This window comes from Hordeum vulgare, chromosome 7H (genome assembly GCF_904849725.1).
Source record: "Hordeum vulgare subsp. vulgare chromosome 7H, MorexV3_pseudomolecules_assembly, whole genome shotgun sequence".
In the NCBI taxonomy this organism is placed as follows: domain Eukaryota; kingdom Viridiplantae; phylum Streptophyta; class Magnoliopsida; order Poales; family Poaceae; genus Hordeum; species Hordeum vulgare.
The window spans coordinates 314,694,985-314,711,155 of record NC_058524.1 but is presented as its reverse complement, the minus strand read 5'-3'; positions in this window follow the sequence as shown (position 1 = coordinate 314,711,155).

Genomic DNA, 16,171 nt, shown 5'->3' with positions numbered 1-16,171 from the left:
GATAGACTTGCTGAGAAAAACCTGGAGCACCCCGTCGAGTGTGTCGCGTGGTAGGCGCCCCGGGGTGAAGCCGCATGTGATTGTTTGGCCCGAACAAGAACTACATCGGGCGGTAGTGACATTGAAGCGGGGTAATTCCCTGCCTGAGGAACTCCCTCACGATCAGCGCGGCGGTCACCCCTGCTTCCTTCGAAGTCTCTAGTCTCCCTCACGCTGGTGACAACCTCCGGTCAATGAGTGGCATGTGCTCCCACATGGAGCTCGGCGCTACCGGGGAAGATGTGGTCAACAACAGGGGGTTGTATTGCCTAGCGTCCACAAACACCCATTTTCGCATGAAGCCTTCGGCGAAGTGACCGATCTCCATATCGATGCACTCGCTCGCCGTCGCGTCCGCTTCCTGGAGGGACACACACCCGAAGTGTTGGTCGGACATGGTCAGTTGGAGAGAGAAGAAGTGTTGGAGCAGCACCACCGAAGGGGGACACCAAGGAAAGCATCGCAGAGAAAGGTGAAGGATGAGAGGAGGAGAACAAACCTCGGATCAAGGTGCAACACATGAATCTGGTAATGCGTGAGGACGACATCGAAGAACTTCGAGAATGGAGGAAGCAGGCCGGAGAAGAGTGTCAAGAGGTGAAGAGCGATGGAAGTTGCTGACAAATCGGTAGGGGGGTCAAAGCTGGCAAGATCTTGATTGGCCCCCACTCGCTCGAGTTGGCCACGGCCATGGGGAGGAACTTTTCGAGCCCTTCACGATTCAGCACCGTGGACCTACCCAGTGCGGGTCCTGGAGCCTGGCATCCTCCTCCCGTCGCCATTCCCTCACTCTCCCTGCTCAAAGGGGTTGTGGTGGCTTCGAGTGAGGAGGGGCGATAATTGTTTAGCAGATGGGAGCAATCTTACGCGATAAGGAAAGCGCAGGGAGTCGACACGAGGCAAGGGCAACTAATGACGGGCCAACCGGGGGCGCAGGCTTTATGCTAGCCCGGGGTGGTTACTAAGGCATTGTGGGAAGCAACAAGGGCATCTCACAACTTACCAAGCAGCACCCCGTGTCGGGCCCGCACGTAGTTGGGGCCCACGTCGCCCCGCCCCTCCCATTGGGAGGAATCATACCGAACGCAAACTCGGGGGGCTACTCTCGGCCCCCTAGGACCGGGAGTACCGAGGCTCGTCGACGTGCGGCCCTGGGCGCAATGCCGCAGGATATGCCAGGTTCGGCCCGTCGACGAGCCTCGCAAGGAGGGTCCTCATGAGGGCCCTTGCCTCATGAGGCAAATGCTTGAAGATCGTCGCCAAGGGCCTCGGGAGAGCGTCCGCCACGTGGAATTTTTCCCCGAGTCCCTCACGGAGCGAACGTGTCGAGGATGCCTTAGTAGGGTCCCACGACCCAGCTGCTTCACATGGACGAGGCATGCTATGCACGCAGTGCGGGAGGGATGTGAGCGGGCGTGGACAGGGAGGACTTCCCTTCCGTGACAAGCAGGATGAGCCAACTAACTTGCTCCCGAAGCAGTCCCCAAAAGTTTCCCTTCGGTGTAAGGGGATTAAAGCTGGTGGGCATGGTAGGACAAAGGTCACCCCCAAACCCACCTACGAGTCATGAAGAGAAGCTTTTGCACGCAAAGACCACCTTTGTCGGGGCGGACGGGAGTCCTGTCCCCTTTTGAAAATGGCTATTGTGTCAACCCTTTCTGCCAATATTTTCGGGGGAAGAGGTCCAAGGCCAATATATAGGAGAGGCACGGCCTCCATAGAGGGGATCCAACTTTCATCCCCGGTCAAGGGCAAGAACCCACCTTTGTACTTGTCTTCCACCTGAAGCAATCCCTCCACAAGCAGGGGTAGGGTTTTACAACGCAAGGTAGCCCAAACCTGGGTAAACCGCTATGTATTTCACCTCGTCTCCCTAGCCCGCGCCGCCGTTGTGACAGCCCGATCCCGACGTTCGAGAAGATTCCCCCCTTTATTCCGTTTTCGTCGTGTGTCTATTTTTTATTTGTTGCATCATCATCGCATCATGCGCATCATCTGCATTGCATCGGCATCCCGTTGCCGCTAGTTTACAAAACTTGCATCCGTTATTAGTTGACGGTTCTCGTCGTTGCCCGTTCTGAGCCCGACCACACTCGCACGCGCCCGCAGCTTCGTTTGAATCCTGTTTTTAAAAGTGTGTATAAAACTTTCTCCAATTGGGTTGGATCTTGACGTGCGGTCTTATTTTAATATAGGTAGGCCGCTTGTCAAATTTCGTCGCAATCGGAGTCCGTATGGTACCCGAACAGTCGACCGTAGCGGCACCGTATTCGGTCTATCATCGGACGTCTTTCGATATTTTAAATCTCGGACGTCTATCATCGGACGTCTTTCACCCTACACAGCTACTTAGCCCGTCCCGCGTTCGAGATCATCCGATTCCGATCGCACGGTAATATCCAAGAGAAATTCTGCAAAACCTAGCCCCCCATTGTCTATAAATAGACCCCCATGCTATTGTTTTAGACAGCCACCTCTCTCCTCCTCGTTTTCCACACAGCCCCACCAAACCCTAGCCTGCCCTCCCACCTCTCTCTCCCCATTCGCCGCAGGGCCGCCCAAGCCCATCCGAGGCCCGTCGGGCCAGGATTCCGCCACCGCCAGCCCGAGGGGCGCCCAGCCAGCCCGAGCGTCACCTCCTCCCAGGTCCAGCAGCCCGAGCTCCTCCCCACCGCCGGATCGCGCCGCCATGGAGCTGCCCCGCGCCTTGTGCCGTTCCCCGCCGTCGGAGCTGGCCGCCGGTGCCTGCGTCTCGCCGCCGCCTTGCTGCTCGAGGTGCAGCCCGAGCCGAGAACTCCCCGCACCGTCCTCCGCCTACGAGCTCGCCATTGGGCGCCGCATGCTCCGCCGTCCCCCGCCAGCCGAATCTGGTATGATACGGTCCGAGAGAGGACTTCCCCGCCGGTGCCTCACCCCCGCCTCGCCTGCTGCCCGCCAGGAGCTGCCGCTGACGCCCTGACGAGCTCGGGAGCAGAGCGACGGGACGAAGCGACGAAGCCCTTGTCGCCTGCTCCTGGGCCTCCTCCCGCGCGCCCAGGCCCATCCTCCCTTCGGCCTCCCCAGCGAAGCCCATCGCCGAGCCGGGCCTCGGCCTGCTAGGTGAGCCGCCTGCTTGCCTTTTCCTCCGCCCGAGCGCTATATTGCTAAGCTGTGCCCTCAGTTTCGGCCCGTAGTATTTTAGAATTTTTTGTGAATTAGTATTTCCAGAAAATTATTAGATATTGGAACGTCCATAGTTTTTCATTCGTATGTCGGATCGGAGCGAGTTGTATATATATCTTGTGTAGATTTTCACGTAGATTCGTAATTTGTAACTTGCATGCATGTTGGACATAGTTTGGCTTGCCTTATGCCTAGTTTAACGTGTTGTCCCAATAGGGGATCGTCCCGTGTTTATTTTCGTGCGTGTCCGGATTGCTCAAACCCCATAGATAAAATGCTCATGTTTTAGGAACCATTTTGCCATGTACTTTAGAGTAGTTGGTTGTATTTTTGCATGTGGGGTTTAGTTGCTAGTTTATTATATCACGTTTTGGACATATTCCCGCATATACGTGTGGCGTTGTTTTTATTTTGCAACCCCACATGTTATATATGTTGTCGGGGTAGAAAAATCCATAGAATTTAACTGTGCATTTAGTTTTAGCTTTAGAGCAAGTTAGTGCGCATGATATTTTGCCATGTCATGTCTTGCTTATATTCAGCTATTCATGCATCATATGTGGATTGCATCTTGTCGTGCATGTGTCGTGGTGAATATCGTGTGTTGATTCTTGTTTCCGGTTTCCTTCGTCTCGTTAGAGTTCCGCAAGCGTGTCGAAAAGTGAGGACCCATTCGAGTACGTTGGTTCGACTACTTCACGGAGTCATTCTTCTTCTCAGCGGGATCTCGGGCAAGATGACCATTTCCCCAGATACCATTACTATCATTGCCATGGTAGTTTTACCGTTTCTATCATTATGTCTCGTTGCCTACCACCTGTTAAATATCAGCCTCTCAACAATGCCATGAAAACCTTCAACCTTTTCACAACCTAGCAAGCCACTTATTTGCTATGTTACTGCTTGCTTATCCATGTGTTAGCGTTGCTAGTTGCAAGTGCAGTTGCTTCCATGTGCTAACATGGGTTCTTTGTTTTATCACCCTATTAAATGTTATTTAATTTAATGCACCTACATACTTGGTAAAAGGTGGAAGGCTCGGCCTTTCTAGCCTAGTGCTTTGTTCCACCTTTGCCCCCTTAGTTTCGGCTACCGGTGTTATGTTCCATAATTGAGCGATCCTCACACGATCGGGGTAGTTATGGGGACCCCCTTGATAATTCATTTTAGATTAAAGCTGGTCTGGCAAGGCCCAACTTTGGTACTACATTTGCCTAATAACCTAATAAAATTGCATAGGGACTTTCCGGACCTCGAGGATAATTAATCAACCCCCGGGCCAGTGCTCCGCATGAGTGTTGGTCTCACCTGAGCGATGTCTGGCACCCCCTGGTCACCCAGGGTTTAGCGATCCTGACGTCTAGCTCATCCGTCGTGTCCTGAGAACGAGATACGCGGCTCCTATCGGGATCGTCGACACGTCAAGCGGCCTTGCTGGATTAGTTTTACCTTTGACGAGATATCTTGTGCATCGGGACTCCGGTGATGCTTTGGGTAATCTCAGAGTTGAGGTTTTCCCTAAGGAGTCCGACGACATCACGAGTTTCGTGATCGAGGATTTCTATACGGCTTGTGGTAATTTGTGATGGACTAGTTGGAGCACCCATGCAGGGTTAAATCTTTCCGGAAAGCCGTGCCCACGGTTATGTGGCAACGTGGAAACTTTGTTTAACACTGGTACTAGACAACTTGAAGTTAACTTAATTAAAATATGCCAACTGAGTGCGTAACCGTGACTGTCTCTTTCGTGAGCTCCTTCTCTGATCGAGGACACGGTAGGGTTATGCCTGACGTAAGTAGGTGTCCAGGATCATTCATTTGATCATCATTAGTTCACGTCCGTTGTGCGTAGATCATCCCCCTCTTATTCTTGTACTCGAAAGTTAGCCACCTCATATATGCTTAGTCGCTTGCTGCAGCCTCACCACTTAACCATACCTCACCTATTAAGATTTGCTAGTCTTGATACCTTTGGAAATGAGATTGCTGAGTCCCCCGTGGCTCACAGATTACACGAACACCAGTTGCAGGTACAAGTAAAGATTACTTGACGCGAGCGCATTGATTGGTCATTTGGAATTTCTTCTTCTTCTTCTTCTTCATCGATCTAGGATGGGTTCCAAGTCGGCAGCCTGGAATAGCAAGGATGGACGTCGTTCTTCTTTTCTCGTTTTGTTTTCATCCGTAACCGGACCCTGCTCTTCTTCATGATGTTTATGTATTGTACTGATGTGACTCTGATGTAGCTTGAGGAGAGTGTAAGCCAATTCTATATATCTCATCTTTTCAGTACATGTACTTGTAACGATATCCATTCTTGCGAAACGACGAGATGCGCTTCTGTCCCTGACGAGGCCCTCGTGCCAAATTGAAGATAGGATCGCATCTCGGGCGTTACAAGTTGGTATCAGAGCAGTACCGACCTAGGAGCCCCCTTGATTGATCGAACTTGGCTGAGTCGAGTCTAGTTAAAACTACTTTAAGTCTAGTTATATATCGGAGAGTAGGTTTCTTTTTTCTCCTCTTCTGTGCTGTGGTGAGGAATCTTGACGTAATAATTTTAATTCTACTCCTCTTCTCACTCAAAAAAAATTAGGACACACGGATATTTTTGGAATCTATATGATGTCGATGTGATGGAGTTCTGTCTTGGTGCCTCCTGTCTGACTTGATTTCTTCCGGGGAGTTGAGCTCCAGGGGATTCTTGAGAAGATTGCTATCATTCAGATTTCTTAGTATCTCAGGACGAAGGGTGTTCAAAATTGTTTCAATACTAATATTGGCGAGAGGAGCCTGGCTTCCCCAGTACTGGTGCAGAGAGTTCTGGATGTATCGCCACACTTTGTATCATTGTGATTACGAGGGTCTGTTGTAGATGAAGGTCCAAGATTCTGGTTATGTGTTGATGGATGTGATACACTTGACGGGTTAGTATAGGAGTTGAGTGATATATTACTCCTTGTATCCGTGGACCAGATTGCATGACGAGAAATTTCGGGAGTTCTTAGGTGGGAATTCAACTAGTTACTTATAGGACAATCTTCCAACAAATGCATGATGTTAGGTTGGGGTTATACATCTAGTGGATTCGTTTGTTCACGGTCGACTTACAACGGTTCTCGTTGTGTCTTAAAGAGTCCTTGTAGCTTGCTACGTCTCGTGGACGCTTCGTATGTCATGTGCATTGCCTTGCACAGGATGGCTATTGTAAGGAACGAGCCCTTTCGATCCTATCCACGAAAATATCGGACGAAATCTCTTTCATGACTTTGTTCTGGCTTGTTTCATAAGCCGCATCCTTTGTTTTGTTGGAATGTGGTAATTCGTGTTTCTTCGATGTCAAGTGGTGATTTCAGATCTTTTCTAAGCAGTGTTCTCATATTCATATGAGAGTGCTAATACTTTTGCTTAATCAATCATCTTATCAATTTTTGTCAACCGGAGTTTTCATATCAATTCTTTTTCAACCGGTGTGCTTCTCTTCAGTGAATTCTATCCTCTCCAATTTTTGCAAGATCAAGCTCTCTTTTCTTCCCGAGCCCATCTCATCTGTTCCAAGTTGTATTCGTTTTCCCCGCCCTCCCGCCCCTTTTCTTCAGTGATTGGATTTCATCCAAGTGCATTGCATTTCGTTGTTGCTTCCGCTATGTGTTCTTTTCTGTCTTAGCCGGTGATTCATTGTGAAGATTCTCAGGAGATTCGTGTTCATATTTAGTCAATCTTGTTATCTTTCCGGTGAATTCAATTTTGTTGTCCGTGTTCATCATATCCTTTTCATCCTTGTAATTCTTTCCTGTGTTGGAAATTCTTATCAGCCTATCTTGTTTATTCATTTCTCTCTTTCCTATCCGGAGTGTTGAAGATATCTCATAAGTTCTTGTTTCCAATCCTTTCAATTATTTTGAGGATCTCACCTCATGTAGTTTTCCTTATACCGGTGCAATAACTCTCTTTCTAAGCAATCTTTTCAACGGTGGTTTCTTCGAGTGGGCCATAACCCACAAGTTCTTTCCGAGGATCTTATCTGGTTCTTGTAATATTTTCTGGGGTCCTCTAATTCTTTTCAACTATGACATAAGTATGAATTTCGTCTGTCATATTCCTTCTTCAAGATCAATTTTAGTTATTTCTCATATTTGGCTCAACCTTTCATTCTTCTTTATTCCGGAGTGTCTCAGTTATTCTTGGTGGTGTTCTCCTCCTCATTTTCAGCTTGGAAGACCGAAGGAGTGTTTCTCTCAAGTCTTGCTCCATTCTGGTAAAGATTCATCATTTCAGCTTGGTGTTATCATCTTGAATTTGTTTTCAATCATGAGTAATCTATTTCTTGCTATCCCGTGCATTTCTGATTTTTTTATTTTTTTTCTTTCATTCTCGATCTTCCGAAGGCCATCATTTCAGAAGATTTCTTCGTTCTTAGTTTTCAGCTTTCATCCTCAATTCTTCTCTATTGTGTCTCTTCGTTCGTCTCTCAATTATTTTGGTGCCTTGTTCTAGTTTTCTCTGAGGTGGATCATGATCTCTTCCTTCTCATGTGTCTCCATGAATTCTTGGTATTCCCATTGAATTGGAATTCTTACCGGTGCTTCCTTCAATCATGCTTCAAGTGGTGCTTACCTATCTCTCTCTTCAAGTTTCTTTCAAGAAGAATAAGTAGTACGCTAAATCCGTTGCTTGTCATCAATTTAACTTGGTGAAGGATAAGCTTAACATAATTCTTATTCTTGTTCATAGTGATTGTATTCTTCTTCCGGAGTGGCTCGTGATATCAATTCTTTTCTTAAGTCCGTATCTTTCTTTTCCGAAGTTCCAAGTTCTATCAAGTATCACTTTGAGAAACTTCATCTAAATCATTCCAAGGCCTTTAATCTTATTCTTTCATCATTTCAGTCCGGTGTTCCCCAAGAGGTTCGTCATGGTGCTGCATCAAGGTTTCAATTCTTCTCAGGTGTTCTTCAAGATTCTTGTGGTGATAGTTTTCTTTTTCTTCTTCGTTCCCTCTTTCCAAGATGTAGTTTATATTCTCTTGTTCCAGAGTTGTGGTGATGTTGCTCATTCGGGTCAATCACGTATCTCGGTGTTCCCTTGTTATGTTTAGTTGTTTGTTATGAATCTTGTCTAATTCTTCCATCTTATCGAATTTTTGTCCCCTTTTCCTACCGAAGTGCTGCCGAAATTTTCCGTGAATTCTTGCTTGTTTCTCATATCATCCCTCATCTCTGTGCAACATTCAAGGATCGTTGGTTTCGCTCGTTTGTCAAAGAAGCGACTAGGTTTTACCTTTTGCTTTTCTCATCCTCTTCCCCCCTTTCATTCTTGGAACTCGGGTCGAGATCCTCTTGTAGTGAAGGAGAGTTGTGACAACCCGATGACGACGTTCCAGAAGATTCCCCCCTTTATTCCGTTTTCGTCATGTGTCTATTTTTTATTTGTCGCATCATCGTTGCATCATGCGCATCATCTGCATTGCATCGGCATCTCGTTGCCGCCAGTTTACAAAACTTGCATCTGTTATTAGTTACCGGTTCTCGTCGTTGCCCGTTCTGAGCCCGACCACACTCGCACGCCCGCGGCTTCGTTTAAATCCTATTTTTAAAAGTGCATATAAAACTTTCTCCGATTGGGTTGGATCTTGACGTGTGATCTTATTTTAATATAGGTAGGCCACCTGTGAAATTTCGTCGCAATCGGAGTCCGTCTGGTACCCGAATGGTCGACCATAGCGGCACCGTATTCGGTCTATCGTCGGACGTCTTTCGGTATTTTAAATCTCGTTGCCGGGTCGCCCGTTTTCCTTCTCGTCTCCGGCTAACCACCCTACACAGCCACTTATCCCGTCCCACGTTCGAGATCGTCCGATTCCGATCGCACGGTTAGATCCGGGACGAAATTCTACTAAACCTTGCCCCCCATTGTCTATAAATAGACCCCCATGCTATTTTATTCCGAATTAAATGGAGAATCCAGGATCTTTTATGTTTTTTACCTTACTATTTTGCTAGATACAAAGCAATAAAATAAATAATATATATACAAAAAATATAGCTTTTGATGAAATTCCATTTTTTGTGGTACTTTAGTTGATTTTACTCTGTTTATCCTGTAGTTTAATTCAGTTTTAATTTTGATGTATTCTGTAATGTAAATACAATGAAATTAATAGTATAAAATGAAATTTCAATAAACAAAGGAGTCTTTATGTCCCGTTATCGAGCACCTCGTTTAAAAAAAATACACCGTTTGGGAGCTTTACCAGGACTCACTAGAAAAACACCTAAATCCAGAAGTAATTTAAAAAAATCAATTCTAGAAAAAGGAGAAATATCGTATTCGTCTTCAAGAAAAACAGAAATTGCATTTTCATTATGGTCTGACAGAACGACAATTACTTAGATATGTACATATCGCTTGAAAAGCAAAAAGGTCAACATGCGAGGTTTTACTACATTTACTTGAAATGCGTTTGGATAATATCCTCTTGCGATTGGGTATGGCTTCAACCATTTCTGGGGCCCACCAATTAGTCAACCATAGACATATTTTAGTTAATGGTCGTATAGTCAATATACCAAGTTTTTGTTGCAAAGACCGAGATATTATTACTACGAAAGATAACCAAAGATCAAAAGGGCTGGTTGAAAAATATATTGCTTCATCGGACCAGGGGAAATTGGCAAACCATTTGACGATTGCCACATTGGGATATAAAGGACTAGTAAATAAAATCCTAGATAGGAAGTGGGTCGGTCTGAAAATAAACGAGTTGTTACTTGTAGAATATTACTCTCGTCAGACTTGAACTTAATGAAAAAAAGGAAAGGTTCATAGAATTTTCTTACCCTTCCCCTTTCCTCGAACTAAATAGCCCTAAGACCATTACCATTAATTCGTATTTTCCCATCAACTAGCTAAAATTTATTAACCCTAGGATTAGGATGTTTTTTGCTTTTTCCTCTATGTTTACATAGCACAGTAATTTGCTATAGGGAATTTTTAATTTCTATTAAATAAAAGTAAGATAATATAAGATATTATATTATTGCTGGACTAAATTGCTATTTGATTTGATACATTGTGATCCTTAACGTTGATGAATTAAGAAAAACGGAAAGAGAGGGATTCGAACCCTCGGTAAACAAAAGTCTACATAGCAGTTCCAATGCTACGCCTTGAACCGCTCGACCATATTTCCTACATTACTTATTATGACAAATTAACTGAGTGAATAGCGAGTTTTCTTATTCCTGCAGTACAGGTACAACCGCAACCGCTCGGGGGTTCCCTAGTTATATTGGAAAAATTCCTTTTGATCTAGGTGGAAGGATACATGATTTTTTACTAGAAATTGCGCTCGCTGTAAAATAAAAAGTTTTAACTTAGGTTTTCCCGCAACTAAAGAAAAAGAGAACGCAAGAATTCTTCTTATTGCATAATAAAATAAAGGAACCTTATAATTCCGTTTGCATAAGATACGCTACACCATTGAAATCAAAAGTAGAGTATGAGACAATTAATAACTTTGAAAACACGAAATAGTTGATGACATAAGTTGTTGTTCAAAAATAGGAAAGTGGAATGAAATCCAGTCTTAGTCAAATATTACATATCTCTTCATGTCCAAGCAGAAGGAAAAGGATACAATTTGCGCTGAGCAAAAAATCCATATCTCTCTTATCCATTTAAAGCATATGGATTTAGAGCGTATGGATCAATCTATTTATAATTATAAGAATGAGATATGTTTGTTTTTATGTTATTTTGTAAAGGAATGAAAACAATTCTATATAGAATGGGTTGGTAATTATGCCTAGATCCTCTGTAAATGGAAATTTCATTGATAAGACCTTCTCAATTATAGCCAATATTTTATTGCGAATAACTCCGACAACCTCACGAGAAAAAAGGCATTTACTTATTATAGAGATGGTGCGATTTGACTCTTTTTTTGCTTTTTTTAGACCTACCTATACCTCAGTCTTACGAAAAAGAGAAGAGGTTGACATAGAGAGAACCAAATTTGTAAAGCAAACAAATCCACGCTTCAGGAAGGTGAGGCGAACTAACAATTCCTTCCATCGTGTATCCTCGATTGATTCGGCTTCAGATACTTCAATTGTAGATTTGAGTATTGAGCGAAAGGTTACATCTACATGATATGGTATGGTATGGATTACAGGCCAATCCTACTCTATTAGTATCCGTAGGCAGCATAGGGGAGAAAAGCACAACACCTAGAAATAGGAATCAACAAGAGAAAAAATTTGGTAGAAATTACCCCTTTCCTGATTGGTATCAGGGCTGGGAAGATTGCTTGGGATAACAAACAACCATCAGGTTGGTACTTTTGATTCCCCTATAACCATCAGAGATCGTTGAAGTAGCTAATTCTTCTAAATAGGAGGCATTGAGAACAAAGAAATTATTGGAGCTATCGTTTTCCTCTAGCATTAATGGAATTCATTGGTGTTAAGAAAAACCTCTTGTGAGAAGGTTGGCTAGAGATTTCTTGGAAAAATATAAGCCCCTTTCGGTTCATAATGAGACAGGACTAATTCTATTTTGATTCTATAGATTAAGATTATTTCGCTTAGTACTATTATGTACAGAAGGGAGGAGCCGTATGAGCTGAAAACCTCATGTACGGTTTTGGACCTCTGACACCCGACACGATGCCCCGAAACCCCGACACGACATCTCGACGACACCCCGACACGAAATATATTTTTATGGAACCCTAGATGACATCTATATAGGGCATATATTTGTGTTAGGTCGTATATTTTTTGATTTTATTAATGAACACAAAATATTTGTGTTGATTCGGTGGAATTACATGTGACAGTTGTCTAATCGCTGTGAGGTCCTGTTGTGCGAAGACCTCCATTCTACAAGCTCCGCCCCTGCATTCGTGGGTGAGTACAAATGTCATATCCTCCTCGCCCCTTCATTTGATGTGGGTTGTTCTTCGAATGAAACTTGCTAGATATAGGTAATTAAATTAATTTATCAGTACGAGTGACCAATATGCGTCTCCCCTTCGAAAGGGTTACAATTATAGATATCCATGCATTTGCATATATTTATAACCGTGATTCTTCCGAATTGTCCAACGTTATCCATGGACAACCCGAGTATGTGTAGATTGTGTTTGTTTGCCCATATGCTTTGTTCCGAATCCGATGCATAATTTCGTTAGTGCCTCCCTGTTGTTCTCCGGATACACATCCTCTCTGTTTATTGCGGAGACGTGTATCAGCAGAACAGCGGGGAGGTGCTGCCAAAATTTTACGTTGGATCCAGAGTAGAGCATTGGGAAACGAACCCAATCTACACATACTCGGGTGGGATTAGGACTATCTTTACCTATTAGTGTGTAGGTTGCATGGACATAATAAAAGTCGCGAACTTGATTAACTGATGAATATATATGCTTAATTATACTCCCTCTGTCCCAAAATAACCGTCTCAACTTTTCACTAGCTCTAATATAAAATTGTACTAAGCTTAAGATACTTATTTTGGGACGGAGGGAGTATATAAATATATTTCTTGTGTGTTTAGTAGATAGGCAAAATGAGTGATCGTGCGTGGATGTACGCCGGTCACCCTAGTCAGAAAGAGATGATGAAAGAATGGTTTCTAAAAACCAAGGAGTTTGTGAAAGCCGCATTTGCAAATAGCCAGGAAACAAACTGGTGCCCTTGTCCTGAATGCGATAACTACAAAAAGAGGACAGAGGCTGTAATGATTAAACACTTGCAGAGTTGGGGTTTTAAGCCTAATTATATGATTTGGACACTTCATGGTGAGTCTATACAACGCACCAGAGCTGAGGTGGTTCGTCGTCGCATCGACGAGCATGGTACCGGGATCGAAGACATGGTGCAAGACTTTGATGATGCTCGGGATTCGGAAGATGAGATGCAGGAATCTGCAAAGGCCTTCTATGAAATATTGCAGTCTTCAAAACGTCCTCTCCAGGAGCACACACTGAGCTTTGTGAGATGGATGCCATTGCACAAGTAATGGCTCTGAAGGCTCAATTCAACTTGGGAATAGAATGCTACGACACGATGATGACACTATTTGGACGCTTTCTACCCAAAGGCCATGTCATGCCTGCAAACCTGTACCAGTCGGACAAAATACTTCGTGTACTTAAGATGCCCTATGAGAAGATAGATGCATGTGAGAAAGGATGTGTATTATTTAGGAAGGAGTATGCACCCTTGGACTATTGTCCCAATTGCGAGTCTTGCAGGTATCTTGTGGTAGACAACGGTATGGGTGAGAAGAGGCAGACCAAAATCGCAGTTAGTGTTCTTCGATATATGCCAATCATACTAAGGCTTCAACGTCTTTTCATGGTCGAAGAGACAGCCAGACAGATGACCTGGCACAAAATGGGCAAAAGAACCTAACTAGATGCGGATGGGAATAAGATGGCGGTACACACATCGGATGGGGAAGCGTGGAAACATTTCGATGGATTGCATCAGGATAAAGCGGCGGATCCAAGGAATCCTCGAGTCTGCATCGCCACGGATGGTTTTAATCCCTTCGGCATGACGGCAACCCAATACAGTAGTTGGCCTGTATTTGTCATTCCACTCAATCTCCCCCCGGGCAGATTATGCAAAGAAAGAACATATTTCCGACGTTGATAATTCCAGGGCCCAATTATCCGGGGAAGAATATGAATGTGTACATGTAACTGCTTAAGGATGAATTGCAAGAAGCTTGGGATAATGGGGTCAAGACATACGATGCCGCTAGAAAAGAAAACTTCAAAATGCATGTAGGGTACATGTACTCTAAGCATCACTTGCCAGCGTATGCGCTATTCTCTGGATGGTGTGTGCATGGAAGGTTCCCGTGCCCCACATGCAAGGCAGCTCTTCAGTTTCATTGGTTGCAGGAGGGTCGGAAGTATTCTTGCTTTGACTTGCATAGACAGTTCCTGGATCCAGACCATCAGTTCAGAAAAGAGAAGAAGAACTTTACCAAAGGTAAATTTGTCAAAAACTTGGCACCACCTGCGTTGACAGGCCAACAGATCCTGGATCAGTTAAACGCCCTCGATCCTGATCCAGAGCATCCAGGGTATTTCAAGGGGTATAATTCAAAACACGCGTGTACTCACAAGCCATGCTTGTGGGATCTGCCTTACTTCAAAGACCTCCTTCTTCCACACAATATCGACATGATGCACATTGAAAAGAATATCGGAGAGGCTACTTTTGGTACATTGTTCGACATAGATGGGAAGACAAAGGATAATACCAAGGCTAGAGTTGATCAAGAGACACTATGTCACAGACCGTTACAAAACATGTGAGAAGGCAAAGGAAAGCAGAAGTGGTCGAAGCCAAAGGCCTGGTTCAATCTTGGAAGGCCAGCTATGAGGGAAATTATCTTGTGGGTCAAAATGCACTTGATGTTCCCTGATGGGTATGCAGCGAATCTAAAGAGGGGAGAGAGTCTTGAAGAAATAAAAATCTTTGGTCTCAAGAGTCATGATTAGCACATATGGCTTGAGCGGGTAATGCTGGTGATGTTACGTGGCTTTATTCCTGAGGATGAATGGCTAGTACTGGCGGAGGTGAGCTATTTCTTTCGTGTTCTTTGTGCGAAAGAATTGTCGCATGTCGTGTTAGATGACATGGAGGAGTTTACAGCGGAGTTGATGTGCAAGTTACAGAAGATCTTTCCGTTGGGCTTCTTTAATCCAATGCATCATTTGATTTTACATCTACCGACCGAGGCAAGATTGGGTGGCCCCGTGCGAAATCGTTGGTGCTATGCAACTGAGAGGATGTAGAAGACGCTTCAAGCTAAATGTAAAAATAAGCATAGAATTCAAGCATCAATGGCTGAGGCATTCATTACTGAGGAGGTGGCAAACTTTGTGACAACACACTACGAAGCCAAAAATCATCATTTGCATAATCCGAAGCCTCGGTACAATGATGCAGACCCTAAATAATGTGGATCCAACCTCAGCCTATTCAAATGGAAGCTCGCACAAGCCACTGCTTCGAAACCAATAACATTGAATGTCAAAGAATGGTGGAACATTTTGTTGTATATCTTCAACATCCTAACAGAAGTGCGACCGTACATCGAATAAGTTCTCGGCACATTTTTCCGTTGTTTCTAATTCCTTTGAACTGCTCTTATTCCCGGATATTTCATACAGTCGATACGTCGCCAAATTCTCGGATGGAGCGGTGATCCAAAATTATTCCGTCGAAGAGTATGAGCTTCTGGCAAAGCATGGAGGCGGCTATCCCGATTTCCTCTCTTGGTTCAAACAAACGGTAATTGTCAATAATGTACCATTTCATTTCTTGGTCTAACTTGCGGCTAATGCGGCAGACAGTCTGACGACACCACCCGCGGGTGCTTCTTTGTCACCGGCATTGCCCACTGGGAGAGGTGCTGGTCGGGTAGGGAAGAAGGGGAAGGGTACATGGAGAGGTGGTGGCCGCGGAAGAGGTAGGCGGACTGTTGCCCTGTCCTCACCACCACCACCAGCTCATTCATCCGATCACATGACTACTATGGTGGACCCGTTTGCGGAGGAGGCTACGGGGACTCCGGTCCAGGAGCTTCGGGTGGACGGGCATTCGGCCCATGAGACTCCGGTCAAGGATCAACCTCGGGTCGAGGTGACTTCGGCCCACGAGACTCCAGTTTCTGAGGCTACGTCCCAGGAGACTCCTGCCACACAAGCTTCGACCGACGTGGAGACGTCCGGTTGGGGTGCCTGGCTGGATCGCACCGAGGTGCCAGATTGGACCGAGGGTCCGGGTGGCTGTTCTGTTGACGGCAGGGATGAGTCTACTGATAGTGAGAGTGACGTGCAGGTGGACAGGGCCATCGTGTACAAGCGTGGTAGTACACGTCTCCCGGTCGTGCCGGCTACCCGCGAGCAGAGGTCGGTGATTAAGCCTGAATGGGATAGGTA